The following is a 15,684-nucleotide window of genomic DNA, read 5'->3' as shown; positions in this document are numbered from 1 at the left end:
ATACGAGCACTGGCATCTTGATTCTGAGCCAGAGTCTGCGCAGTTGTGATTGGAGTTGGACCCGTCGTATCAACACATCAGCGTGATAAGAATTTCCTAAAATGACAGAGAACTTCATTAGATGTGTGCTTTTATTATTATTATTATTATTATTATTATTATTATTATTATTATTATTATGGGGTTTTTTTGTTTGGCCTATTTCAAACCTGTTGACATGGAGGAGGCGGGTTTATGACCTGTACTGCAGCCAGCCACCAGGGGGCGATTTAGGTGTTTTGGCCTCACATTTAGGGAGCTGTTGTGCAGTTCATCTTTATATACAGTCATTGATAACAACACTGTCTACCTCTGTCTGAAAACAAAGATGCATTGTTAAAATAACTTTGTATAGTAAGTCTAAATCCACCACAGTTATTTCTGGAAGCCTCTGATTCCTGAACTGAGACAGCAAACATGACAAGGAAGTATGTGTAAGATGCTATAATTCACAAGACAAAAACAGACTGTTTTAAATAACATGTAGAAATAATATTTGTATAAAGTCTCATTGTCTTTCCATTTCAACCATGATTGCTGAAATCCAAGCAATTATTACAATAAAGAAGAGAGCAGACTGAACATTTTACACACAGAATAAGTAGTACACTGAGTGCAAATGACAGGTCAAAGTGTGCACTGACCACTGAATGAGTAATGTATAATAATGTTTGTGGTAAATGGTAATCACTGTGACATGAAGCTCTCTGCCAGACCTTGAATTGTAGCGATAGTGCACATTGCAGGAGCCGTCGAACCAGCGTAGTTGTACGCCAGAAGGTCAGTGGGTGAATATTTAAATCTCATCAGCATGCTGAATGTTCACTAATGTAGACACGTTATTAACAGCTTATGGAACACAATCTTTAATATTAAAGGCTAGAATCTTAGAGGAGAATATATTGCAGCAGGCAGCTACTTTACTCTGTATATTTTCAGCTAAATAATGCTAATGTATGCACGCTGGTTGTAGTGGTGCGGGGCTCATATTACAGGCCATGCTGACCAAAGCTTACAGTGATATGATTGTTGTGATTGATGTGACTTGACTGATCTGATATGTTGTCATACGTGCTGGAAAAGAAAATTTGCATCAGAGAAGTATGTAAAAAACCAAGAACTTACAATAAAGAACATTTTTTTTCTGTAATAACTGAAGAGTTATTGTTCAGAGGGAAAACTATTCAACATAGAAAATGATGCATTTATAATCTTTATAAAGGCAACATAAATAAATGAGACTCTTTCATATTCATGACAAGATTAAAGTTACTTTCACCAGAACAGTAGGATCTATTTTTTTATTATATTAACAGGGAAATATACAGTGTGTGTTATTTAATTATTCATTAAAAGACCTTCAGGTGCAGAACCACTGTTATTATGCAGTTGCTTTGCATAACTGAAGAACTGTGAGAGAGCCTCACAGCACATTGACCTGTCAATACACAAATGCTTTGCTGGTCACAGTTCCCATTTTCCCACGCTTAAGCTAACATATAAAGAATAATGTGTTGTTGTTTTTTTTTTAAGAAATACATCGTTCTGGCACTGGATGCCAGTTTATTTCAGTGGTCTGGGTTTATTCTCCCAAGAAGAGGTCCTTGATACAAGTGGGTGATTGACCCTGTGTGGTTCGGAAAAAAACCCCCCAAAAAACAGTGTGAAGTTCAGACAAAAAAAATCCTGGGGGCTTACTTATAAAATATTGATTGCAAACATGTCAAAAGTTGTACTGTGGAGATTTTTGTGAGATAGACAAATGAGCAGATTTGCTTGACATTGCATCATAGATATGACATTTTTTTGATATTATCAAATAAGTCAAAAGAAATGATGTGGAGGGCGTCTGACAACGTGACCATAATGTCAAATCACTTTTCAGACAGAAAAGATGTGTGAGATTTTATTAATATATAATAAAGAGGAGATCTTTTGAAAATATTAATAATCTTTGCTATTCTATTGATGGACCAGAGGCGGAGCTGTTGTGTGGTCGTTTCCACTTCTCACCCAGGGGTATCCTAAATGTTAAATGTGTGTTCTCCTATGACTGAAGCTGTAGATTCATGCTGGCAACATTTTAAAGAAACTCTTGAGTGCTTTTATGTCATACATCATTATTCACAGTGAAGTGCTCTCAGGTAATAGAGTGGTCCAACCCTTTCTCTCACTCTCTCTCTCCGTCTCTCTGTCTTGCTCTCTCATTTTTTTCCCCCCCAATTCCCAGCTCAGGAGGAATGTGCCGTGATTGATGACAAATCACTCCAAACTGCTTTAGAGAACTTTCAATTCACGAGCAGGAAATTGGTCTTTTCTCCTCTGCATACTCCATCTTGGACCAAACAGGGCAGCTCTGCCCAGTTCACTGCTGAGCCTGACAATAAAATGATGATTAATATTGGTCTACATCAGCATCCAATTACAATATCCCTTTGACTTTGATGCTATAGACAGCTAGCAGAATGAAACAGATATGTTTTGATTTTTGATGGTTAACTACGACAACAGTCCTGTGTGGATGAAGTGGGATAATTTGATCATTTATCAATCTGTCACATATCGACTCTTTGGAGAATGTCATGCTTTAATGGCTCTTGAGAGTTTCTTGTATCTCAGCAAATTTTCCTGATAGCTAAGACACGAGTACTTGTCCTATGAATACTGATTGGCGTTAATGTCAGTGGGCTAGCACCAAATATGGGCTGCATGGGCTCCCAGTCTGTCTCAAGATGTTGAACCCTGAGACAATACGAACCTTTAAAAATAAATCCAAAGTAGAGGTCAGAAATGGACCCGTGGAAACATACCTGAACCTGATGCACAAACAGTACATTATATTCTAAAAAGAAAGAGACCTAATTAAAAGACCCGAGGACAGTCAGACCTGCAGGACTTGTTACTTTTCTGTGTTTAGCAGTATTAGTTGTAACAAGTGTTAAGACAGGCACTGTTTGGGTCAGATCACCGTCACTCAACCTTAAAATTCTCTTTTTTACTTTTACTTTTTTAAGAACCTTGGTTTTATTTCTATTGCTGTGTAACATTTTACTCACAGTAAATTAAACAAAACAAATCTCCAGTTTACTTGAAGTAGAAATTAAGTGTAGCTGAACTCAACTTTGAGCCACAGTACATACTGCTTTTTTCAGTGCACTAGATGATTGTGATGGAGAACTTTTGGTGTGCTTTACTTACATTTTGACCTTTGACCTCTCATATTGCTGGCTCTACTGATGCCTCCATAGAGCTCAACAATTAACATTCAGTGAGAATAATCCACAAAACTAGGACAATGAAATCCAACTGCATTGCATTGCTTAAACAGATTACAGTATATTGAATGTATAGATAAACTGACTACCTTTATCTAACATAAAGAATATATTATAACTAAATTAACTGTTGAAGCTTTAATTGACTTGAATTTAGATGTAAATGAAAAAAAAAATCAAGAAACAATGAAAAAAAAAAACACTGTGGAAACAGAGACCCATGATTGACCCCCTGTTTAAAAATTTGAATATAATCAGAATAAATAAAACAGAATAATGCGAGCTCATCACTGAGAGTGTCTTGTGTGTCTTGTTCCCACAGCCTGTTGTCTAGGGGCCTGAGGAATTTGGTGTCAGGAGAGATTTCCCCCAATGGTGTATTAGGCTTGGAAAAAAAACAAATCATGTTTGAAGCTCCTCTTAATTGCCCATAAACCAAAGAAAGCAACACTTTCCTTGCGCTGTTGAAACCTTGGATGAGCACAACACAAGCAGCAAGTCTACTTGTGATTGTTTTAGCTTTATCAGTTGCAGCAAGAGCACTGAATCTTGTCAATTGTTTTCAAGTAGCCTTTGGGAGACCCAGCGTTCTCTCCCTAAAGAGATATCATGGCCCTGAGCTGGTTTTATATGATATGAGATATATTTCACCAGTCAATCGATGTGGTACAACCCATCTGGGAAGCTGGGCCCGCTCTCTGCTTGTCTTCTGCGCCTGCCTCCACCTCTTTCTTGTATATTTCCAGGGAATAGCCATGATGAGAACACTGAAAGGGGGAATTTGTCAATGTATCAAATATGTTGAGAGGCATCTGAGAGTGAAGTGCAATTACACAGACACAGAGAGGGGGGAAAACATGTCTCAGAAGTTGCAGTGGGAGAGAAGAGAGCGAGGAACTTTTTTTTTTCCCCTTTTCCCTACACAACTTTTCTTTCTGACAGAGTAGAAAAAGTACAGTGCCATTATTTCTTAGCATTATGAATTCTTTATGCAACTTTATTCACTCCTTATTTGTTATGTTTGTTTTTGTTTATGCAATATGCAAACCACCAGGTGTTATTTATGGCACGTTGTAAGTGATAATTGTGTAGGATCCTCATTAGTGGTCTTCCACTTTCACAGGTACTGTATAGTTTCAAACATTTTAATTGTCCAGTAAGAACCAGCACATTTATGCCTCCTCCACTTGCTCATTAAGTATTCAGGTGTTAAGATGCAATCCTCAGGGGTCAGAGGCCACTTTACATCTCTACACTCACAGATTTGTTTTTCTCACCTCCCCAGTCATCCTCCTTGAGAGCTGTTTAAGCTTATTTTAGTTTGTCAAAGTCATCGAGTTAAAAGGGGGTCGGAGATATGAAAACATCTCAGACCCGGCATGTGACTGTTTGTTTTGAAACATGTATAGTAGTTACCGGGAACATCCAATGGGAAGTGACACTTGCCTGCAGCGCTCTCCAGGCTTCCTACACGGCCCACATCAATCCAAAAACACAGCCACTCTCCAGAGATTACTGGCAGGAGCTGCAACAGAGGCAAACAAACAGACCAAAGAGATTCTGTCCTTGAAACAAGTCACGTCCTCTTTGATCATTATTACTGCGCAGACATGCTTAATTTTTTGAGCTGTGCGTTCAAAGATTTTTTTGCCTAATTGTTTTAGTACACAGCATCAGGACCCCAATTTACCTGAATTCTACGGTAGCCCTGTGGGCTCAGCTTGCTGCAGCTTAAGGAAATGCATGCAAATGAATAAAACCCCTTCACTGATGTGAGACGCACACGTGCAGTATTCAGGAAAAAAAACCAACAAACAAACAAACAAAAAAAAAAAAACACTGCAAATGATTAACACTTGAAAAATGAGAGACACATTTTCCAATTTGAGAACATGAATGCAGCATTTTTGAAATATGTTGCAGAGACAGAAAACGCAGTGAAATGCAGAAACACACTGGAGCTGAAGCCTCCATTGTGTTGGGCTGTGAGCTTATTTTCAGCCCTAACAATCTGATTGCATGATTCAGATAGTGTTGCACATAATGTAGTGTATATACTACACAGGCTATCATAACCTGTATCACACTAAGTCACAGAGAAAGTAACTGCATGAGCCACAACCATGGCAACAACAACTTCTGTGGCTGGGCTCGTTCATCAGTTTTTACTGGCCCCCACGAACTTTGTTCTGTAACTTTGTTCTGTAACTTTTTTTTTTTTCTCTCTAAGCATCTTGCAGCGTTTCTGTGCTTGGTTGTGTTGGCTGAATTTGCAGCACCTTACATTGTGCTGCAAATGTGTTATCGAATTAGTGAAGTTGTTTTCTTCATTTATGTGCTCTGTCTATTTGCATTTGTTTCTTTAGTCGCAGTGCGTCGAGCTCTCAGGGCAGGCTTAGCATTCAGTTTAAAAAACACTTTTTCCTAGCAGACTGCTGACAAAAGTGTGAAAAAGTGTTTTGGAAGCCAAAACATCTTGCTTTGCATCTCGTTTGAATCACAAATGAAGTTAGTGCATTTTGACATGCTTCTCTTAGAGCATGTTTTTCCTGATGATGTTTTTCACTGAACCTTTGGCTGGGAACTGGAGACTTGTGTTGAAACCACAAATTGTCACGAAAATGAAAAAAACACAAGTGAATGGTCTTCCTCCATCACTCTGACTATCTTTTGCCTTTTCATTGTACTATCAGAGAAATACAAAAACATACATGATAAATTGGTTTGATGGCCAATCTACATGCTAGACGTCTTCTCAAATTCATCACAGTGATGCGAGTTTCTACGTCAAATATTGTCGTGTGGTGTCCTACTTTCATCCCCTCATAACTCGCCGCCATCATCCAAACTCTGCATTTCTTATTACCATCACTCTGTGACAGCGGTTCACAAATCAGCCTCGTAATTCGATTGGTTCCTATAATCACTCTGCACAGCTAATGCAGAACATGCCAAAGCACTCTGATAATTATCTTATCCATCCTAGATGTCTTGATGCCGGGGAAAGAGCAGCACTGTATTGAAGGGTTCCCACATCACGCTCATTATTATTACGCATTGTCCCAGCTCATTTAAAAGTATGATTATCCTCTTTGCCCTTGTGTTGTGGGAACCATACAAATTATCTTATCAGTGTCGTCTGATTATCATCGACAGTGGCTGTGATGTAACCCGAACACTCTTAAAATGAATTATTCATGTACATTTATCTGTTTTAGGTATAGAAACCTTTGCTCTGAGTCGCAACAAAATATCCACACATGCTGTCTGTCTGAGAGCTGGATGAAAAGTTTTGCTCTCAATATGTCGCAGTAACACCTGCAGGTTACATGAGGAGTCTGAAGTGCAGTATGTCTTTTATTTCATGTGAGCGTGGTAAAAAAAAAAAAAAAAAAAAAAAATTAGCAACAAGATAGACACACAAACAATGTGTCACCGTTATGTGATCAGGTGAAGCCTTTCTACACAAGTTTCCTTGGGTTTCTTCAAACTGGAAAGAAAGGAAGAAGTGTTACAGGTAAGAGTGCTTGTGCACACACCTCTTATACTGTATAATTACAGCACCTACACACTGCAAGGCCCTTAACTGTGTTGATACTTGACCACAGCGGAGGCAATCTGCGATCAGCCAGCTGAGAGGCTTGACCGACCACTCTATATGTTGATGAATGCACAGACACACGGCGGCTGATAGAGCAGATACAACGCTGTCAGAGAGCTTCCATTTCATCCTGTTCCTACTTTTGAAATATTGCCCCTGCTTGCCTTCTTTCCCAGCGCGTGTCTTATTACAAATGCACGCCTGCTGCACAAGCCCGCCTTCGCTGCCTTCCAAAACTGTGGGTTTTCTCTCAGCCAAAGAGCAGAGAACAGGAGTAAAGTGGGGTGGGGGGGAAGGAGAGCGTAGGAAGGGTGGGAAGGAGGGAGGGAGAGAGAGAGAGGGTTTCTCAGGCTTGAACAAGGCTTTATAACCTTCAACACTATTTGCATAATTGTATGCATCTCATGCAGCGTGAGTACACAGTGCCAGCATGGATGATCGGTTCTTATCTCCAAACTGCGCCATAAAGATAAGAGAAACACATGCCGATATAAAGTAATCTCACTTCCTACTGCCCATGTCAAATTATTTAGGAGGAGTCAACAGGCCAGGAGCTACTGCAACTGCATGAATGGGCAGATCAATGTATCATGATTTCTTAAAGCCAAGAGTCGGATTCTAATTGAAGGGGAAAGTTTATTGTTGTAAGTTAATCACTGTAAAAGCATTGTGCAACTGTCCTATTTTTTGTGTTTGTTACTGATTACTATGGACATATACATAGTTATTATTTTAGATAATAATACATGTATTAATGCATCATGTTCTTACAAGTGATTACATCAGTGCACACTTTCTCATCATGCTCACAAAGGAGTCAAGCTGTTTAAAAAACATTAACGAATGTAAGAAAGGTGGAGTCAGACACTGGTGCTCAGCAAAGCCAGATCGAACAGGTAGCTAGCGAGAGATGCTTTTCCTTTTTCAGTCTCACGGCCAATCAAATGGCTCCCTCGGGGTTCACAAATGTCTCACTATCCCAATTAGATTTACTCCAAATCTCTGTGAGCATGACGGGATGGAGGTTTGGCTAAATGTTCAATTTGCAGGTCTGATCTGTCCCAGGAAAGAGATTTTACTTGTGACGATGGCTTAGCTCTACTCTGCAACCCACTTGATGGCATTTTTAAACTGGTAGATGTATGATCACAGAGACATCACAATTAGTCTCTAAACTCAAGATGTAATGTTTAATACACCAGTGGAAGAGAGAGTTGGACTGGCAATGCTTCCCAGCCCTTGATCTCTCTATGTGGCACGAGCAGTAGTCTGGCTGTTCACACCAGCAGCGTATCTCGCTTGTTGACTCTGTGCCAGTCAACAAGCGAATCACTTGGAAGGTTGATCTTTATAATAATCTCATGAATTTATAACAGAGCTTTTATATATGTTCCTGGATCAGCGGGACGTTGCCTCTTCTGCAACAGTGAGGTTAAAAGGGCCACAGACTTGTGTGATGATCTGCTGGGAGGGGCCTCTGTGTGTGTGTGTGTGTGTGTGTGTGTGTGTGTGTGTGTGTGCGTCTGCTCATCTGTCTCACTCTCTGTTCAGACACTCTGATTCATCTACGTATTGCATCTTTCACATTCTGGATCATTCCGGACCACTTTGACCCATTTGTATAAATTATATAGAGGAAACCCTAATTTCTTCACAAAAACAGTGATAAACAAAAGCTGAACAAACTTTAACTGAGACTCCAGACTGTCTCACTGTCCCCCGGTCTCCCTGCCTCTCTGTGCCCAGCTCCGCTAAAAGACTTCATTGCCCTTGGAGTTTATGTGCACTGAAAAAACGATTGTATGTCCTTTTTCCTTTTCTCTGCTGGCTGACAAAACACACACACAGCATGCAGGTTATTTACAGTAGTAGGACGGAAGCGACACCATTAACTGAACTAAAGCTAATAAAGCTAAAGCTTAATTAGACTTAGTTTAACTGAAGAAGCAGCTCTCTAATGTATAGCTGTAAATGTGTGAACTGCGAGGTAACAGGCCGAGCAAGATGCAGTCTGGCTACAAATGTAAATGTGTGTTATTCTGCTGAGTTGTAGAAGTAAAGAAGCATCAACGTCCACCGGTTTAAATGATCGTCAGCAAAGAAGCTACTTACTCTGCCAGCCCGCAGCTCATAGCAGGATGTGGACCATACCACTGTGAGGCAGAGGGGGGATGAAATCATTTGAAACTTGAAAACACTGTTCACCATCATCACAATACTGATGAGAACATTGTGTTTGGTGAGCTGACAGGAAGCATGAGGAAAAAAGTATGGTTGCAGCAACCTGAAATAGGTTAATAATCTAACTTAAAGATAATCAAATATGGATATAATAGTGAGAAAAGTAGCCATGTTTGTCAGAAACGATTGTCAGAAACCAAGTTTGCTGCCTGCTGTTATTCATTACTCTCTCACTTACAATATAACCTATTTACTATTCTTAAATCCAGACTGTACCACTTCATTCTCATATAAATGGAAAGTGAGGAATAGGCATTGCAGCTTAGCAGACTCAGGTTTTGCTGCTACAGCCTTACATGGTCTTGGTATGACCAGTACATTATAGTAACTAATGTTATATTGCTCTTAAAGTGTCACCTTTCTGACTTCCTGAATCTATTCTAGTCATGCTCCTGTAAAGAAGGGCTCTACCTGGACTCATAATTGCCACTTGGTTGCTGCCTGGCAAATTTACATATGCTCACTTTAAAACTGCAAGTCAATATTATATATATTGTGTGTTAATAATACTTCATAACTATGTGTAATGCTACAGGGGGTTATTCAAATTAACAAACCCACAAAGAATCACCTGACATATATTTTGCATAATATCCATATTAACTTTAGAAGATGTCAGTGCTGCTTATAGCTTGTTACACAGGTGGTCAGATGATAAAAATAAATATTGCCTTGTGTGAATAGACGACAACATGATTTCCAGAATAAACTCAGTCTACATTATTTGTTTGATGAATGAATGAATATCTTGAAACGTGTGCAGTGGAAAATGGGAAATACTTGTTTCCACCATAAAATAAGAGAGATTAATTTAAAAGATGAATTATCTCCACTGTTTAATTTGGGTTATGCTATTAATTCAGACAATACAGCCCTGTATTGTCTTTCCACAACAATTGCAACATTCTTTTCAGAACCTGATTACAATCATTTATTTATCGTGTCTGTTTTCAAAGTTTCCCTTATCCAGTGAGGACCTGCCAGGTGCTTTTTATCTCGGGGAAGCTGGTTCTGGCAGACAAGGTTCACTGGAGAGCACCAAAGCTGAGCTTCATGGGTGAAGCCACTTCACAAAAGGTTCCCTGCCCTTTTATTGGGCAGGATTTATTAAAACAGCCAGCCTCTGACAATTCAATTGAAAATCCACTGCTGGGTCTGTTTTTCCTCTAACTGCAGTGACCCCTTCAGAACAGAGGTAGGGAGGGGGAACAGAGGAGAGACAAGGAAGGGTAGGAGGCCTTTGGAGAGCTTGAGATGACTGGCAGGTAGAACAGACTGACTGATAAAAACAAAAAAGGCAGCGGTGAGAAATGAGCCCAGTCTGTAAATGTCTACGGTTAGGAGCAAAACCTGCTGTATGCTGAATAGGTGGTGTTTCAAATAGTAACATCATTTTCTCAGTGTGTGTGTTTCTTCATAAAACTGCCTGCTCTCCAACCGTGTGTCAAAATTTTGCCCTTTTGCTATGTGTGTCACCATTTCTCTGATGGTATTTGTGTTCGTGGCCAGTTTTCATTCGCCTTTGCTGCCTTCCTCACACACTTTGTGCCAAGTGCGCCAGCATGTGACATTCAGAGAGACTCATGAAAAGGACAGTGGTCTACACTTTGTGTCTGGATTCTCCATCCTAAAAACCAATTTGAGCCATGACGCTTTGGCATAATCCTCATAAAGCTCCCATGTTATTCACAGAATGGTAACCAAGTGAGCCTTAAGCTTTGCCAAACAATGAGTTGAACACAAGCATGGTACCAAATGCCATATGAAAGTCAAGCACTGTGTCAGCTGGTGCATGGAAGACATTTTTATTGAGTGACTTTGGAAAAGATTTTCAGTGTTACTTCCTTTGCAACCGTCCCCTTGGTTTTAGTGTCACAAAGCAAAGATGAACCATCTCAGGTACAAAGAGAATATTTTAACCAACTCAGGTTTTGGGGGTGGTGAATATATTCTGGTATATTTATTATTTAATTTTGATAAAAATAATAACATCGCAATTCTAACATTATAACAAAGCAAATCCTCCAAACTAAGCAACAAAATCTAATGTTTGTCTCTGGACTTTTGTGATCAGTCACCCCTTTCAGCAGGACATCATTACACAACAAAACTCTTCAAAACACCATATAATATTTACTTTTTATGATTGTTTTTCAATCTGCAACTGGTTTATATTATGATAAATCATCTAACAATACAGTAACTGCTCGTGACCGTAAAAGCAACTAGAAGAGATTTGTGATTCAGGCAATATATATTAACAATATACAGTATTTATGACATTTATATATGCAATGTTATTCAAACAACATACAGATGTAGCCCTTTTAACTTTAGGCGTTACAAGTTATTTGGTTTATAAATAAGAATAAACAAATAAATAAGTTTAAAAAAGGTAAATTCATCAATAGAATAAATAGTATTTAAAAAGAGGTTAAAAGACTTTAATATTACATGATACAATAAGTTTGGAATCTCATGTATTTATTGTTTACCTACCTGTTAACCTGCCTGTTTTAAGAGTGCTGGAGATGTTGTGATGATGTTTTATTTCTATACAGTAAAAGATTCATATGTATGATTTTGATTGGTTTATTTATGAGCCAATGACAGTCCAGATCAAAGGGCGGGAAGAGAAGGATGCTGGGAGATAGAGGCAGAGACGACGGAGGCGGAGGATGTACGCACCGATTGAGGAAATTGTGTTTGTAAGCCGTATAGTGTAATATTTACAGTTTTATTTACTTCTGCCATCATAAGGGGAAACTGTGCGACCAGGACTCTTTCTGTTACCTGCTGGTGGTATTAATCAGTTCGAGAGGACAACTCATCTGGGAAGTATGATTGTTATTGCTGCGTCATCGGCTAGCGCTTTAGAATGGACTTCGTTAGGATGCTAGCATCAAGCTAACTCTATTAGCGAGGTTTTGCAACGCAAAGAGCCGGACGAGGGGATGAGGACTCGGCAGAGCCGGACTGGTTGCGAGCGGAGGACTTGGTCATCATCATCAGCTGTGGATCTAACTCCTCAAGTGTGTGTGGGTGACGCTGTTTCTGTCCTCTCATCTCCTGCACCTGCGGTCTGGGACTGTTTGTTCTGTTTGCCTGTTTGCTGTGATTTAAAGGGCCCATTGTTGATATTGGATGAAACTTTTGGATGTTGTATTGATTTTTCCATGCGATTCTAAGTAAACAGTTCCTATATTTTTTAAACCTGGTGAATGCTTATTTTATTGATATACTGCCATTAAGTCAAGTGTGAGGGTGATTTAACAGTGTTTTCAATTGATGCCAGTATGGTATTTGGACTAAGGTAAAGTAATATACAGACTTATGGTAGACATACCACTTTAATTAAAGAGCTCAGGTTAGCCACCCCTATTAAAGCCTGGAGGGCAAAGGGGCGCTACACATATACAATATTATATTATATTGCAGTTGCTGTGGGCTGTAAAAATCAAAACTATGAGCTGAAAGTTGCTATTAAAGTGACAATTATTAATTTTATTAATGAAAAATTATTGATTATAGCTGACTTTAAATAGTGGTTTGAGTTCAGCATCCAAGGCCAACTTGGTTAAGGGATGGTGTGACATAATTAAAATATCAACAGCGACTACTATGCACTATGACAACACAAGAGGTGACCCTGAGATGGTAGGGCAAGCACCACCTGAAACCTCCACACACTACACACTCTCCTGCAGTATATGAATGTCTCACTACTTCCAGCAACGGCACTGAATGTTGCTGCTAGACATAAATCGCTGATGCAGAACAGTTTCCTGTGAACATTATTCATAGGAGATAGTTTTTACTAACTTATATACCACAGCTGAACTGCTGAAAAATAGCTAGTGAATCAAGGTCTCAGTTAAAGTGGTTTGGTTGCTTTTCTCTAGTGTAAATTCAGCGGTTGATTTAGTTCTTTGACTTTTTTTTTTTCTCTCCTTGTCTAGTTACCAGAGCATTTATGTCTGCAAACACATGCAAAACTCATTCCTTCACTCAAGGAACCATTGTCTCAAAAGTATAATGAAGTTATTTTGGTTTTCATATTAATGTCAGTCTCAGGTGGTCCCTGTTTATCCAATATCTTTTTGTTGCACCAAAGCGACTCAGCTTTTCGCTTTTCAGCACACAGTTGTTATTCTAAATTGCCTTTCACTTCAGGTTAAGGTATGATAGAAAATTGCTCACATTATCCAGGCCTCACACCTAACACAGGGGCAAAAAGCAGAAACCCAAACGAAAGCTATTTCTCTTGTGACCTTTCCAGATACTTTTCATACTGTACTTACAAGGCACAAAAGGAAGTGCAGGCAGATTGCTGTGCTACCAAATGAACACTCCATGGCAAGACTCCATGCCAGCTCACATCCATTATGTTTCATTTGTAGCTTGGTTACGCTCTTCACCATGATAGCTCTGCAAGGCCAACCTCTGAGATGCACAGCGGGCCGAAGAGCTCCTGATAGGGGCAGAGATGGAGTCAGTGGAGGCCAAGGGGCTGCTTGCTCATGGGTTCAAGGTTCACTGGTCTGTTTTTGAATGTGAAAAGAAGAAGTGTGTCACTGGGCAGACTGAGAGAACGGGAGAAGCCAAAGAGCTCCAGTTAGTCACAAAAGCCTCTCTTCTTGTGAGACTGTTGAATGTATCAGAGGTGAGCAACCTCACTACATCACAAAACATGTGGTCCGTTATCAGGCCCTTTCGCTTGCTTCTTCCGATATGTTTCCACATCCTCCTGAGCCGACACCATTTCCAAGAGCATCTTCACTCCTGACTCCATTCAGTTAAAGACATTCAGTCATATTCATCTGTCCAGAGCTGCAATCCATCAGTGCACATTATAAAACGTCAGCTTTGCGAGGGCCATTTACATTTACTTTAAAAGCATGTTATGACTCTAATTCAGATGGGTAACATGAAAGCAGGAGAATGAGAATAAAGCCACAAGGTGTCAATTTTACCGCAGCTAAAAGTCAGGAAATGTCAAGCTGTTGATTGGTGGTAGGATTTGGTTGGATATGTGGCTTGTTTTGTTTGGTTTTCAGGTTTAAAAAGACAATTTTGACTTAATCTGGACTTTAGAAATCAAGGGTGTGGCAATAGTGATGGCAATGTCAGTTATCAATGCACCACTGTGGTGACTGGATGAATTGTCTGAATCTTTGTTCATGGTCTCCAGAGGATGAGAACGGACTTTGTTGATTCCTGACTTTTCCTCTGCTGCTACCATGAAGTTGACCTTTGTTTTTAACTGAAATATCTCACCAACCTTTGAATGGATTGCGATTAAATTTTTGTACATTTTTTCATGCCCCCCCCCCCCCTTGAGATAAATGGCAATAACCTCTCTTTCTGATCCTTTGGCTTCTCATCTTGTAGCATCATCAGGTAAAAATTGGAATCTGCCCAACACTTTGGTTTAGCACCAAATGTCTGCAAGGCAAATTCCCATCATCCTCAGCTGTATTTTGTGTTTAGTGCCACACCTCAATAAAATAAAAGACTCTTCTGCTCTAAATGTTACAAATGTTCTGGACTGCAAATGGTTCTTTACATTATACTGAATATGGGAAGTGTTTACACTAGCCTCATTCACAATATTACCTCATGTGTATAAACTAGATGTCTGCCAATTTCCCATGAATGGGATAGTTGGACAATAATATCACTACAAGGAGCGGTGCAGTGGTGTCCCCATAAACTACATTTTCCAGATCGTTTCTTAAGGTCAACACAGTTGACTTTTCTACTGCAGTCTGAAATAAAACTAATACACAAACGTAGCCCCAGACACACTTTGGAATCATGGGGACATCATGTACCAATCATTAGGCTGATGTCTATGACAGGGATGTACAGACCACAGACACACAAGTTGACTTAACTTGATGGAAAGACAGCAGAGGGAACACACACACACATTGTGTTATTATGCGGAGCAAAGTTGTTTTTTTTAGCATAGTTTTTTTCTGTTGCCAAACTGGTTTTGGAGCAGTGGTTACTGTTTAATAAATAGTTGATCTGAACATCATTTTTACCTCTATAAAAAAATAGCTTCTGATGAGTAAATGGAAGCTTAACTCACTGCCCAAGTAGTTTTCCCAACACTGATATATTTACTGCAGTTTCTCTTTCCTTCAGTACTTGTTATATTTTCTATTTTGTTCTATTTTATTGGCTATTTTATTGTTTTATTCTGTTCTATGTAATATTATATTCTGAGGTGCAAGATATCTGCCTTCTTAGTATCAACATGTTAACATCGTCATTGTGAGGATGCTACCATGCTGATGTTAGCATTTACCTCAAAGCATTGCTGTGGCTATGTAGGTTACAGCCCATAGAGCTCCTAGAATAAAGTCTTAAGAGCTGTCCACACCAAGAAAGATAACCAAAACAACAATGATGTGAGCATCCACACTGATGAACTCTAATGTTCTGTAAACTGTGGTGCAAAGCACACGCTGCGCACTCCAGCAGTGTCAGAGCCCCAAAATGGATATTGATGGATATTTT

The sequence above is a fragment of the Trachinotus anak genome, unplaced genomic scaffold (assembly GCF_046630095.1).
Source record: "Trachinotus anak isolate AG129_WGS33_773 ecotype Australia unplaced genomic scaffold, CSIRO_AGI_Tana_v1 ptg000011l, whole genome shotgun sequence".
NCBI lineage: Eukaryota > Metazoa > Chordata > Actinopteri > Carangiformes > Carangidae > Trachinotus > Trachinotus anak.
Note: the sequence above shows the minus strand (reverse complement) of the source record.